Below are 12,422 nucleotides of genomic sequence, written 5' to 3'. Positions count from 1 at the left end.
ACATTCCTTCCCTGGATAGTGGGAGGGCTTATTGTAGAGGCAAAACAGTACGACCTAAGGAGACAGACAGGCCCTTTAAGGAGCCAGGAGATCTCAGACAGGGTAATTAACCAGATGAATTTAAGCCTTCTTATCTGTTAAATGGGGATATTGTCTCATAAGATCATGCTGAGTGTTAACAGAATAATAGATATAAAGGCTTACCAGACACACAATAGACAATGTTATTTTCCCTTCTGCATTAACCAGATCAGAGCCACTGATCTGGTAAATCTCATTCAGTTCCACATAACGGTGGGAAAGAGTTTTGTCACTAAAAAACAAACAAACAATTGCTCATTTCTATTTAACTTTGAACCAGCACTGTCTCTATATGTCAAGGCCTCTTCTATTCCCAGTTTGAAGGCTTGTGGTTATTTATCCCACCTGGACTGGGGTAAACGGTGAGTTTGAGAAGTCTCTTGATTGGGGACTGAGTGTAAGCTCCACTGTGAAGGCTGCCTTTTTATTTTTTTGACCCCGTGGCATGTGGGATCTTAGTTTCCCGACCAGGGATTGAACCTGTGCCCCCTGCATTGCAAGCACAGAGTCTTAAACACTGGACCACCAGGGAAGTCCTGCCTTTTCTTTTGATCATCCAACTTTTTTCATTTTAGAAGTTTCAAGAATAAATTCTACTGATTTCGCCTCCTTAATTTAAAAATTAAGGCATTATTTAAATGCAATACAATTCATCCATTTTAGGTGTATAGTTTGGTGAAATTTGGTAATCGTAGACAATTGCATAGGCACCCCACACTCAAGATATAGGACAATTCCCTCACTTTCAAGTTTTCCCTTTAGACCTTTGATTTTAGAAGGGACATTGACAAGTTGGCTGGGACCCAGGGCAAGAAGTCTTGAAGTCATGACATAGGCAAACCACCTGAAGGAATGAGGGGCCTCCACTGCTACCCAGAGAAAAGAAGGCTTATGGGGGATACATCAGCCTTCAAATAGTTGAAGGGCTGCTATGTAGAATAAAGAGTAGACTTAGTGTAGCTCAGAGGGAGCCATCAGGACTCAGGGACAGAAATGAGAGATATTTTGATTCAATATAAAAGAGTTTCTAAAAATAATATTATAACAACTATTTACAGATGATGAAGGTAAGTGAGACAGAGTTAAAAATGAATTCTTCAGCAGAAACTGACACAGCAGTATAAAGCAACTATACTCCAATTTAAAAAAACAAAGAATTCCTGTAGATCAAACACTTGGGAAGTGATGGAGTCAAAATTTGAACCCAGGTGTTCACATCTTTTTAAAATATTTGTTTATTTATTTTTGGATGCATTGGGTCTTTGTTGCTGTGTGCAGGTTTTCTCTAGTTGTGGCGAGCGGGGGCTACTCTTCATTGTGGTGTGCGGGCTTCTCATTGCGGTGACTTCTCTTGTTGTGGAGCATGGGCTCTAGGTGTGCGGGCTTCAGTAGTTGTGGCACGTGGGCTCAGTAGTTGTGACTTGCGGGCTCTAGAGCGTAGGCTCAGTAGTTGTGGCGCACGGGCTTAGTTGCTCCGCGGCATGTGGGATCTTCCCGGACCAGGGTTCAGACCCGTGTCCCCTGCATTGGCAGGCGGATTCTTAACCACTGTGCCACCAGGGAAGTCCCCAGGTGTTCAGATCTTAAATCCAAACTTTTCCCCTTCTACCCTCCACTTTGGAAGATATACAGGAGGCCCAGGGAATATAGAGTGAAGGTAGAGGTAATCTGGTATGAGTTAGCTGCTCAGATGTTTGTCATTGACCACCATTTACCCCCTGGCTCCGGCCACGCCTTCACCCCAGGGCAGCCAAGACCCAGCAAAGACAAGAGGCCCTTGGAGCATGGGTGGAGGAGGGCAAGGCTACCCTGCCCTCAGCCTGTGGTTCGCTCTGCTTCGCTGCTTGGAGCAATCTCTTGCCCTGATTTCCAGTGTGGGCTGAGGATCGAGGTCAGTGAGAAGCCCAGCCCTAGGTTTGCCTGTGTGGGTGCTGCTGACGGGGGTCAGCTGCTCGTGTCTGGGACTGAGCACAGGTGCCAGCCTGCTGCCCAGGCACTGGCCCAGGAGTTGCGGCAAGTACCTCCACCTGCCCAGCGGGGCTTGCCTGAGAGGTTCTGAGCGTGGACGGGGAAGGCAACTGTTGGAGAATAGAGACAGAGCACCCTCAGGTGAGAGAGAGAGAAAGAAAGAGGAAAGAGCGTCTGAGAAGAGGAAGGGAGCTGGGAAATAAGAGCAGGAAGGGGCTTTACTGGCTCAACTTCTAGGGAGCATGCAAGTAAGAACTAACAGGCAGGCGGAGGAGGAGGAAGGATGGGTGCGCGAGGGGCTTTGCTCCACTTACTGGGACTCCTTGACCTGCTGGCCTCCTGTGGGGTGGGGGTGACCCAGGTACTGCTCCCCAGGAAGACCTCAGGGCTCGAGGATGGTCAGGTGATGGTCCTCAGCCCTGCCCTCGCCATGGGGGATGGTGGAGGCTCCTGAGGCTTTGGGTGCTGTTTGGGTGTGATTGAGGCATCTGCCAGGGGAGAGAGCCGAGGAAGGCCCCTCCTCCCTAGCTGGCCTCCCCCTCTCCCCTCCTTTTCTCTGGGAGGGAGGGAGCGGGGTGGGGTGGGGACAGCAGGGCGCCCGGCATCACTAGGCAGGTGGGCCGGAGCGTTGGGTCCGGTTTGCTGAGGGTTTTCCAGCTTTGCCCAGCTCAGGGCCCAGCCAGTTGGCAGGAAGCAGGACAGAGGTCACTTGAACTCAGACCACACGTCCCTGTTAAATACATCAGCTTTTAAATCAACCTTTGCTCAAAGTCCAGTGAGTTCCAAGACTAGAGCTCACCAGCAGAGAGAGAATTCCCTGGTGAACCCAGTGGCTCCTCTTCTTCCAGGACCCAGGTAAGAAATGAGTCTGCTTCCCCGTGACGGAGGGCACTGACCACCTGGGCCCAAACCCCCTTCTTTCTCCTTTTCCTTTTCTACACAGTAGCTGGCTGTCCAGGGCAGAAGAGAGGTTGGTGGGGAAGGAGCCAGGTGGTGTTGGGGTTGAGGTGGAGGGATTCTCCACACTCTGAGGTTCTCTCTGCTTGAGACGCCCCGACCCTGGCAGGCTGGGGTCTGCTTCACAAAGGAATTGGTAAACTGATCCTGAGAAAAAGCTTTCCCAGGGTTGCATGGGGGTTCGATGTGCAGCCAAAGGGAGTGAGATAACAGACTTCACAGGTCGCGGGGAGATTCTCTCTCACAGGACCTTCCCACTGTACAAGGGCTTTGGGTAGTAAAGATTTTCTTCTGGAAGCAGCCCTTAAAGGATACAACCTAACAACTTTCTCACTGGATAATAAAAACATGCGTCTCTCCTCTTTTTTATCACATTATAGCGCTGAGAATTGTGGAGAAACCAGTGGATTTCTAGGCTGGCTGAATTTTAAAACATAGATCCCCAGGCTCTGCCTCTTGGAGTGTCTAGTTCTTTGGGTCTTGTGAGGTCCTGAAAAATCTTTTTTCTTTTTTTTCCCCCAACATCTCCCCCACTCCCTCCCCAGATGATTCTTGTGGGCAGGTAGGTTTGGGAACCACTAGTAGCTTATTTCCTAAGCAGAAGTGGTCAAGGGATTTAAATGTGACTGTCTTCTCAGGGCTTCCCAGCTAAGGAGACTCCTGATCTGGGCTGGCTCTGCAGGAACACGTTCCTCTTTAATGATAGTCCCTGCAATGTTGCACCCACGAGCTCTCAGTCCCCTTTCCAAAAGTCACAGGGGCTCTTTGTCTCAGGCCACGGTTGTCTAGTCACCTGGAATCACATGTTCTTTCCTGCAGCAAATAACTCAGGGACTTTGAGTTTGTGTGTTATGACAAAGTGAATTGTTTTTATCTTTGACTCTTTTGTTTGTTCTTTGTATCGTAAACCATGAAGTGGCTAGTAATGATGTCCTGTGTTCATAGACCACTGGCTAGACAGCCGTTTCTCATCCTGGGGAAAGAACATGGGACTGGAATACAAATAACTTGGGTTTTGATTCAGTTGTTTGTGACGGGCCATTAGACAAGTCGCTTCACCAACCAGAGCCTCAATTTTATTGTCTATCAAAGACTCTCATCTTTTCCCCAAGGCTGTATTGAAAATAAAATTATAAATATGTGTTCATGCATAACCACAAGTGTGCTTACATTTCTTTTCTTTAAAATTTATTTATTTAATTTATTTATTTTTGACTGTGTTGGGTCTTTTTGCCGCGCGCGGGCTTTCTCTAGTTGCGGCGACTGGGGGCTACTCTTCGTTGAGGTGCATGGTAGCTTTTGTTGTGGAGCACGGGCTCTAGGTGCGCAGGCTTCAGTAGTTGTGGCACGTGGGCTCAGTAATTGTGGCTTGTGGGCTCTAGAGTGCAGGCTCAGTAGTTGTGGCGCACGGGCTTAGTTGCTCCGCGGCATGTGGGATCTTCCCAGACCAGGGATCAAACCCGTGTTCCCTGAATTGGCAGGCGGATTCTTAACCACTGCACCACCAGGGAGACCCCTGTGCTTACATCTCAAATGTGTCTTTCCAAGGGCTCTGTGGAACAGTGGGGCAGCCTTGCCGTCAGCTGGGGGATCTTGTCTTTTAATCTCATCGAGCCTCTATTTACTCATTTACCAATAAAGAGTTGAGACTAGATGATCACGAATGTCCTTTTCAGCCCACCAAGCACAATAGATCCTGGAGCTTTGAAGGTTGCTCCTGCTTGTCATTTGGGTAGGATGTAAAATGTTACCCCCCCAGGAATGGCTTTTAAATTTAGCTTCCTCCCTCCACCTCACCACTGCATCTCATCATTTGTAGCCTTTATCATCAGAAGTCATCTTCTGCACTTTTTGTCACCTTTGGCAGACGCTAAACTTCAAGAGAGCAGGGGTCTTGTCCTTTGTGTTACCTGCTGTAATACCAGTTCTTAGAACAATACCTGGCGTAGAGTAGATGCTTAGCTATTATGATAAATGGAAGTTAGTGTGGCAGGGAGGGAGCTACAGGCATAGAGTCATGATGTTTGGATAAAATGCTCTTATTAAAGACGAGGCTGAAGAACTCTGATAGTCTCTCAGGCACCTAAGGTCCCGGATCTGATCAGGTGGGAATGGGTGTCTCCGGTCACACCTTGGTTAAATGATTTTCACATTTGTTGCATAGGAGTTCGATGAGAGTAGCAAGGTAGAGCTAGATGTATTTTCCTCGAGATCTCAGCAACTCCTTTCCTTGGCCCATCATGATAATCTCTTTGCCTGGTGGGTATCATGGCTAAATGATTAAAAATCAGAAACCTGAATTCCAGAGCAGATGTATTCTTCCTCTCTTATTTCCTCATCGGTCAAATGGGCGTAATAGAACCTAGTTCTTAATGAGGATGAGATTGGAGAAGCTCATAGTGTCTTGTGCACCTTAAGTGCTACTATCCTGATGATCTTCAGACAGCTTTATGACAGGCATGACCCCAGGGAAGGAAGGAACCCAGGCAGTGGGAAGGAGTTTTGATAAATATGAAAGAGAGCCCCTCATCAACTCAATGGCAGCTGTGGTCTGAGATGGCCAAGCCTCACAGGACATAAACACCGAAGCTCCTCTGTAGTCTATAGAACTGAGTCTACAGTGCATCCCAGTCTAACCTGACCTGCTTCTGACTTTCAACATATGCCTATTCTCTGGGCTTTGGGAACCAGTCACCATCCCTGAACATCCCTGTGCTACTCCTTTTGCCTGGGATGCCTTCCCCCGCCAAGTCTAACTACTTGGGTTCCCTAACACAGCCCTCAAGGTTGGGAGGCTGGGCGGAGGAACCCGAACTCAACTGGGTTTGAATCCAGGTTCTGTTGCTTATTCAAATAGCTATGGGAAACCAACTTATATTTTCAGGGACTTTTTTTCTTGTAAAATGGACCATTAAGATTAAATGAGAACTCATAAAAGGTAACCTAGGCTGGCGCTTGGAGCCTAGCAGGAGCTCAGTAAGTGTGTATGACAATAACAAACATTTTCTTTTCCGTATTCCAGCACCCGTGTTTGGTAGTTGTGTCTATAACTTCCTCCACTTCACTCTGGGCTCTGTGAGGGCAGAGCAGTGACTAATCTGGGTTGGGCCTCGGTAGGAGGTACTCAATGTAAGTTGTTGATTATATAAATGGTACTTGAAATTTAGAGGCTGGAGTGATTCCTTCAGACTGTGGTGGTTGGGGCAGGATTTGTATTTATATGACCTAAAATTTGAACTGAGCCTTGAATAGGTCTTGAATTCATTCACTTGGAAAAAATGTGACCTACTATAAATAAATAATCGGAGGGTGGGGGCAAGTATTTCAGGCAGAGCCTGTGGTGTGAGCGAAGGGCAGGCTGGGTGTGGGTGACCGCACGTGGGCCAGTTTGGTATCGCTGGGGAGCAGAGGGGGATGGAGTCGGGCTGGATTATGTTGAACCTCAAAGCCTGAGAAAGGAGTCTGGACGTTATGTTCTTAAATGTTTTTTTTTTTTTTTTTTTTTTTTGCGGTATGCGGGCCTCTTACTGTTGTGGCCTCTCCCGTTGCGGAGCACACCTCTGGACGCGCAGGCTCAGCGGCCATGGCTCACGGGCCCAGCCGCTGCGCGGCATGTGGGACCTTCCCGGACCGGGGCACGAACCCGTGTCCCCTACATCGGCAGGCGGACTCTCAACCACTGCGCCACTAGGGAAGCCCTTAAATGTTGTTTTTAGAGACTAACATGGTGAGAGTAAGATCAGGAAATTTGTCTTGGGGCAGTGGCTGGGAGAACCTAGAGGCTGGATACATAGGAAAAGAGCGAGGTTGCAGAAATGCAAGTTCAAAGGGTCTTGTAAAACAAGACGCCAGTTTTGGGAGATACTCTTGTTCCAGCCAACCCTCGGCTATTTTCAGGTACCAGTTCTATCAGCAGCACAAGGATATCCTTTCTCCGAGGGCACCTCTGTGTCCACACGATATCGACTTTATCTCTTTCCTAACTTGCAGAACTCTTAGATAAGCAAGTAGAGTGGGGAAGGTCTTGAACTCCAACCAAGAGTCCTACCATGTAGGACAAGGTATCATTCATGATGCGTGGGTAGGGGGAAGCGACATTTAGTACCAGCAGGCCAAATGAACTTCAAGATAAGCAGATTCCATTCCTTATCATAGATGAGAAATAAGAATTACTCACTGGTCCTATGATCACCCTTCTCCATTGGAACACATTTCATTAATTTCCCACACTTGGAATCTATGGCTACCTAAGACCAAACAGTAACCATCACAGTGGGAAAGTATAATTAGCATAAACATATTTTGGAGCCCTACTTATTTTTCTATTTTTGACACTAATCATTTAAAATTAATAAACTTGAGTGTTTGAATTTCCACACCTCTTGCTTTTCTTCTTTTTAAAAATTATTTATTTATTTATTTATTGGCTGCATCAGGTCTTAGTTGCAGCATGCGAGATCTTTGTTTGCAGCGTGTGGGCTCTTTGCTTCGTTGTGGTACAGGCGTGAGCTTCTCTCTAGGAGTGGCACGTGGGCTTAGTTGCCCTGTAGCACGTGGGATCTTAATTCCCGGACCAGGGATCGAACCGGGGTCCCCTGCATTGCAAGAAGGATTCTTAACCACTGGACCACCAGGGAAGTCCCCCATACCTCTTGCTTTTCAAAGGAGGAATCCAGGTGGCTTAAATATAATCTGCAGCAAAGATATTAGATCTGCTCTAGGTAAAATATTTTTGAAGAAGGATGAAATTGAATTGCATTTATCTTCTCCTAACTCAAGACATCTGTCAACACCAGCTGAGCTATACTAGGATTTCTTTTATGCTGTTGGAAGAAACAGTATGTCCCGAGGCTCTGAGGCAGGCTCTGATAGAAGGCAGATATTCCTGACCCAGGGCTGGAACCCCTTGATCAGGGCTGGAACCCCTTGATCAGGGCTGATGGTTGTAGGGAATTCACCATCTACAGTTGCTGACTTAACATCACCAGTCTCCACCAGTTGTATTTTTCCAACAAAAGTCTAGTGATTTCTTTGTCTTACTTATGACATGGATGCATGTAAATGCTGAAGAGGCAGCATTTCTCACAAGGGCACGATGTGCAGACATGCCTGGTCAAGCTTCCTCCTTGCTGAAGTTCAAAGTGTTTTATAAACCAGCATGGAGTTTAGTGCAAAGTGAGTCACATTCAAGTTGAATGTTACCCGAGAGTTCCTGCCCTCTCTTCCCCTCTCTTCATGCCTCAATGAAACAGAAATAATTTACTCTATGGTTACATCCTAGGTTATACAAATATCCTTCCCCAGTTGCAGTCACTAGGATTAAACATTATTCCCCACTGTCTTGCTAAGTCTTCACTGTTTAGTTTTTCATGGCTCAGGTGTGGGTTACATAAGTGCCTTGTGAGGAGAGGCTATGTTTTCTTTGTGGTCTGATAATGACTGCACCATTGATTCCTAACTATTAGATAAGATGGTGGTGGGTCCAGAGTACTCGTGACTAACAGTTGTAGGGTTACTGTATTTATAGAATGATCCGCTACATCCTGGATTTGGGGAAACAAAGAAGACAATATTGGGGCATTTTCTTTCTTGACGGTAGTCATTGCACCTGACTGTCACTGATGACAGTGCCCTTCTGATTTTCCCTCTCTAAGAAGAATGCTGTTTATCCCACATCCTTTCTCTAATCTTTTGGAAATCCAGTGATGTTGTCTGGTGAGTGAACCTGTTCACTCATCACTCCCTGGTGACCATGAGCCACCCATACGTCCGTATATCAGGTGATGCTTCCCTCACTCCATCTTCTCCACGTTTTTCTGTCCCTTGGGTCCCTTGGCTGGTGTATCTTGTACTCACATCTATTAGAGCTCATCTGCTCCAGGTGTTGGGACTCTCTGGTCAGCTTAGTTCTATAAAAGCTCCCTGGAATCTTATACCTCCTCGATATATGGCATTTGGTTCTATTTTTGTAATTCCCTAGCTTTCAGACTTACATGATACTTCTGGGTTTAGGGAAATCTGAGTTTGTTATTTGAGCTTGATTTCACGGAGAACAAAATCTCAGCCCTGACTTTTCAGCAGCTAAAACTAACGTTGCAGAGGTGGTCCAGAGTGAGGAGATAGAGAATCCCTGACCTGACAATCAAGATTCCTGCCCATCCTTAGTGCATCACTCAATCTCTTGACTGCTTCAAAAGGAAAATCAGGAAGATTGCTCAAACGTCCTCACAGGAAATGGGATTCCCATTGACTCAAGACTCTCACCAGAGAGCAGGGAAGATGGGGCACCTGGAGTGGGCTTCTCTGCTCCAGATGCTATGCTTAGATTGCTTTACATGATCCATCTTCAGTAATCTTTGCTGTGTCCATATGCACTTCCTGTTTTAGGAGTATTTCTATCTCCAGCTCAGAATTAAGGAAGTCACGCATGTTCTCACAGCTGGCAAGTGGTGACACCGGAATCCAAAAGTGGGTTTGGCTTTAAAACTCTTGTTCTTTCTAATGTATTTACCCAAACTAGAATGCTGAGGGAAGATGGAAATAAAAATACAAACTCCCTTCACATCAGCTGCATACCTATATGGCCACTTTAGACTTTTTGTTACCTGGAAACTACTCTGTTCTAGACATCATCTTAGAAGACTTTTCCTGTGTCAACCCCTTAATTTGCAAAGCTGCTCCCTCAGCCCCTTCTTCTTCCCTCTCCCCATTCATCCTGCCCAGCCAGTCCCTGCAGCACTTCATCTTTCCCAGGGGACACTTGTGGCTTCTCTTCCTCGAAATTCACACTGGCCCCACTGTCTCACATTCTAATGAGTTCTGGGCTCACTGTGAACACAGAAACCCTCACCTCCTAGCCTTCTGTTTGTAAACATGTCATGCTCCAACTTGGGGTAAAAGTTACCACTTTCTCCTTCTATTCTTGTTAAATATTATAGTGAGAAAAAGCCATGAGAAACCATGCTGATTGTTCTGCTATAAATGCGTGAGATCTGTTTATCTCTCTAATGAAGACATATATTTAGCCTACGTTGTTTCTTAGAAATTTTTATTCAACGTGTTACTCATTATAGTGAAACAATGCTTCGGCTTTGGGTAGCCTTTTTGCCAGGGTTATAACCTGCCCGTCCAGGGATTCAAGTCTGTTACTTTATGTGACGTTTCTTAAAACTTGGAAATAGCTGCCAGATTTTAAAAATGGGGACATTTTGCCTAAATCTAGACTTCCAGGTTCTCTTGAGAGATTGGAAGGTCTGGCACACCGGGCTCTTATTTCCTCATAGCAGCTGTCTTTTGGTGGTAAGTACAGCTAACCCACCATCCTCTCCTGGCCACCTTCATGGATTTATCAGTTTGAGCTCAGTGGAGATTTTGGTCCACATTCTTGAAGTTCCTGATTTTTCTTGGTAACTAGACCTTGTCTTCCTCTTCATCTCATTTTTTCCACTTCTCTCCTGCCTCGGTAGAGGTGTTCCATCTCATCGAGACCAAACCCATTTGCTGTGCTCTCTGTATCATCCCTTGATATACAAACATTAAAAATAAAACCATCCACCAACCCTGCTTTCCCCTTAAGCTGCTATCCCAACGCTCTCATTTATCTGTTTCAAGATGTAACTTTATTCATGGCCTCTGTTATTTACTAGTATTCACTTGCTTCTTAGTCCCTTATCTGTCCTGAACTTGCATTTCCTAAACTTAACGGCATTTTCTGTTTTCATTCTCTTTACCTCTTAGCATCATTTTGCATTGTTAACTATCCTGTCTTGAAATTCTTCTTTTAGCTTGGACTGTAAAATCTTGGCCTTCTGATCATTCCTTCTCAGCTTCGTCTTCTTGTCGCCTAGATGTCGGTATCGTGCAAGGCTTTATCCTCGGCTCTCTTCCTTTCATGTTCTCACTCCCTTGTGTCACCGAGCCCTGCCATGAGGACTCTAGTCCATCGTCTCCTGAGCTCCAGGCCCACACTTCTGTCTACCTGCAGGATGTTCTGCCAAATCCTCTGATGTAAAACGAACTCAAACTGACTTTGCCATCTCATTCCTCATAACTACACCATCTTTTTTTTTTTTTTTTTTTTTTTTTATTAGCGGTACGCGGGCCTCTCACTGTTGTGGCCTCTTCCGTTGCGGAGCACAGGCTCCGGTCGCACAGACTCAGCGGCCATGGCTCACGGGCTTAGCCGCTCCGCGGCATGTGGGATCTTCCCGGACTGGGGCACGAACCCATGTCCCCTGCATCGGCAGGCGGACTCTCAACCACTGCACCACCAGGGAAGCCCACCATCATTTTTTTTTAATTTAATTTTTAATATTTTAAATTTATTTTAATGTTTATTTATTTATTTATTTATTCATTCATTCATTTTATCTGCACTGGGTCGTTGTTGTGGCCTGCGGGATCTTTTAGTTGCAGCATGTGGATTTCTTAGTTGTGGCATGCATGTGAGATCTAGTTCCCTGACCAGGGATCGAACCCAGGCCCCCTGCATTAGGAGCATGGAGTCTTACCCACTGGTCCACCAGGGAAGTCCCAGCACCATCTTTTATCTTTTTATTTATTTATTTATTTATTTATTTATTTATTTATGGCTGTGTTGGGTCTTCGTTGTTGCGCGCGGGCTTTCTCTAGTTGCATCGAGCAGGGACTACTCTTCGTTGTGGTGCGCGGGCTTCTCATTGCGGCGGCTTCTCTTGTAGTGGAGCATGGGCTCTAGGCGCGCAGCCTTCAGTAGTTATGGCACATGGGCTCAGCAGTTGTGTCTCGTGGGCTCTAGAGCACAGGCCCAATAGTTGTGGCTCATGGGCTTAGCTGCTTCGCGGCATGTGGGATCTTCCAGGACCAGGGATTGAACCCGTGTGCCCAGCGTTGGCAGGTGGATTCTTAACCACTGCGCCACCAGGGAAGTCTCCAGCATCATCTTTTAATGGTACAATTTTTATGCCAGTCACCAAGGCATGAATTTGTGGGGTTTTGTGTTTTGGGTTTTTTTTTTACCTCTTCCTTTCTAACACCCAGCCCAAGTGGGCAGCATTACTTGGAAGATGTATTAAGTCTTGATCTGCTGTAACAGAATACCACATGACAGAATAACAGAAGCCCATGTGGCTTAAACAGAAATTTATTTCTTCACAGTTCTAGAGGCTAGAAGTCCAAGATCAAGGTGCCAGCATTGTTGGTTTCTCCTGAGGCCTCTCTCCTTGGTTTGCAGATGGTGGCCTTCTTACTGTGTCTTCACATGGCCTCTTCTCTGTGTACATGCACTTCTGTGTCTTCTTATAAAGATGCCAGGCCCCACCTTTGTGACCTTATTTAGCCTTAACTATCTCTTTATAAGGCTCTATCTCCAAACAGTCATAAGGCTTCAACATAGAAATTTTGGGAGTGACAAAACTGATTCCATACAGAAGGGGAGT

The 12,422-nt window shown here is 46.2% G+C and overlaps 1 protein-coding gene across 2 annotated transcripts in view; it reads left to right on the top strand.

Moving 5' to 3' along the window:
• PDZK1 (PDZ domain containing 1) overlaps positions 1-12,422 on the top strand; it is a 42,594-nt gene that overhangs the window by 6,670 nt on the left and 23,502 nt on the right. The window contains exon 1 of one of the 2 annotated variants that reach the window (XM_067727513.1): positions 2,831-2,904. The exons of the other annotated variant lie outside the window; for it this stretch is intronic. The gene's annotated coding sequence lies outside the window, so the exon portion shown is untranslated. Of the gene's footprint in view, positions 1-2,830; positions 2,905-12,422 lie in introns of those variants that run through there. 2 annotated transcript variants of the gene reach the window in all.

Source organism: Pseudorca crassidens, chromosome 2, assembly GCF_039906515.1.
Source record: "Pseudorca crassidens isolate mPseCra1 chromosome 2, mPseCra1.hap1, whole genome shotgun sequence".
NCBI lineage: Eukaryota > Metazoa > Chordata > Mammalia > Artiodactyla > Delphinidae > Pseudorca > Pseudorca crassidens.
This window is presented reverse-complemented; position numbering and strand designations above follow the sequence as displayed.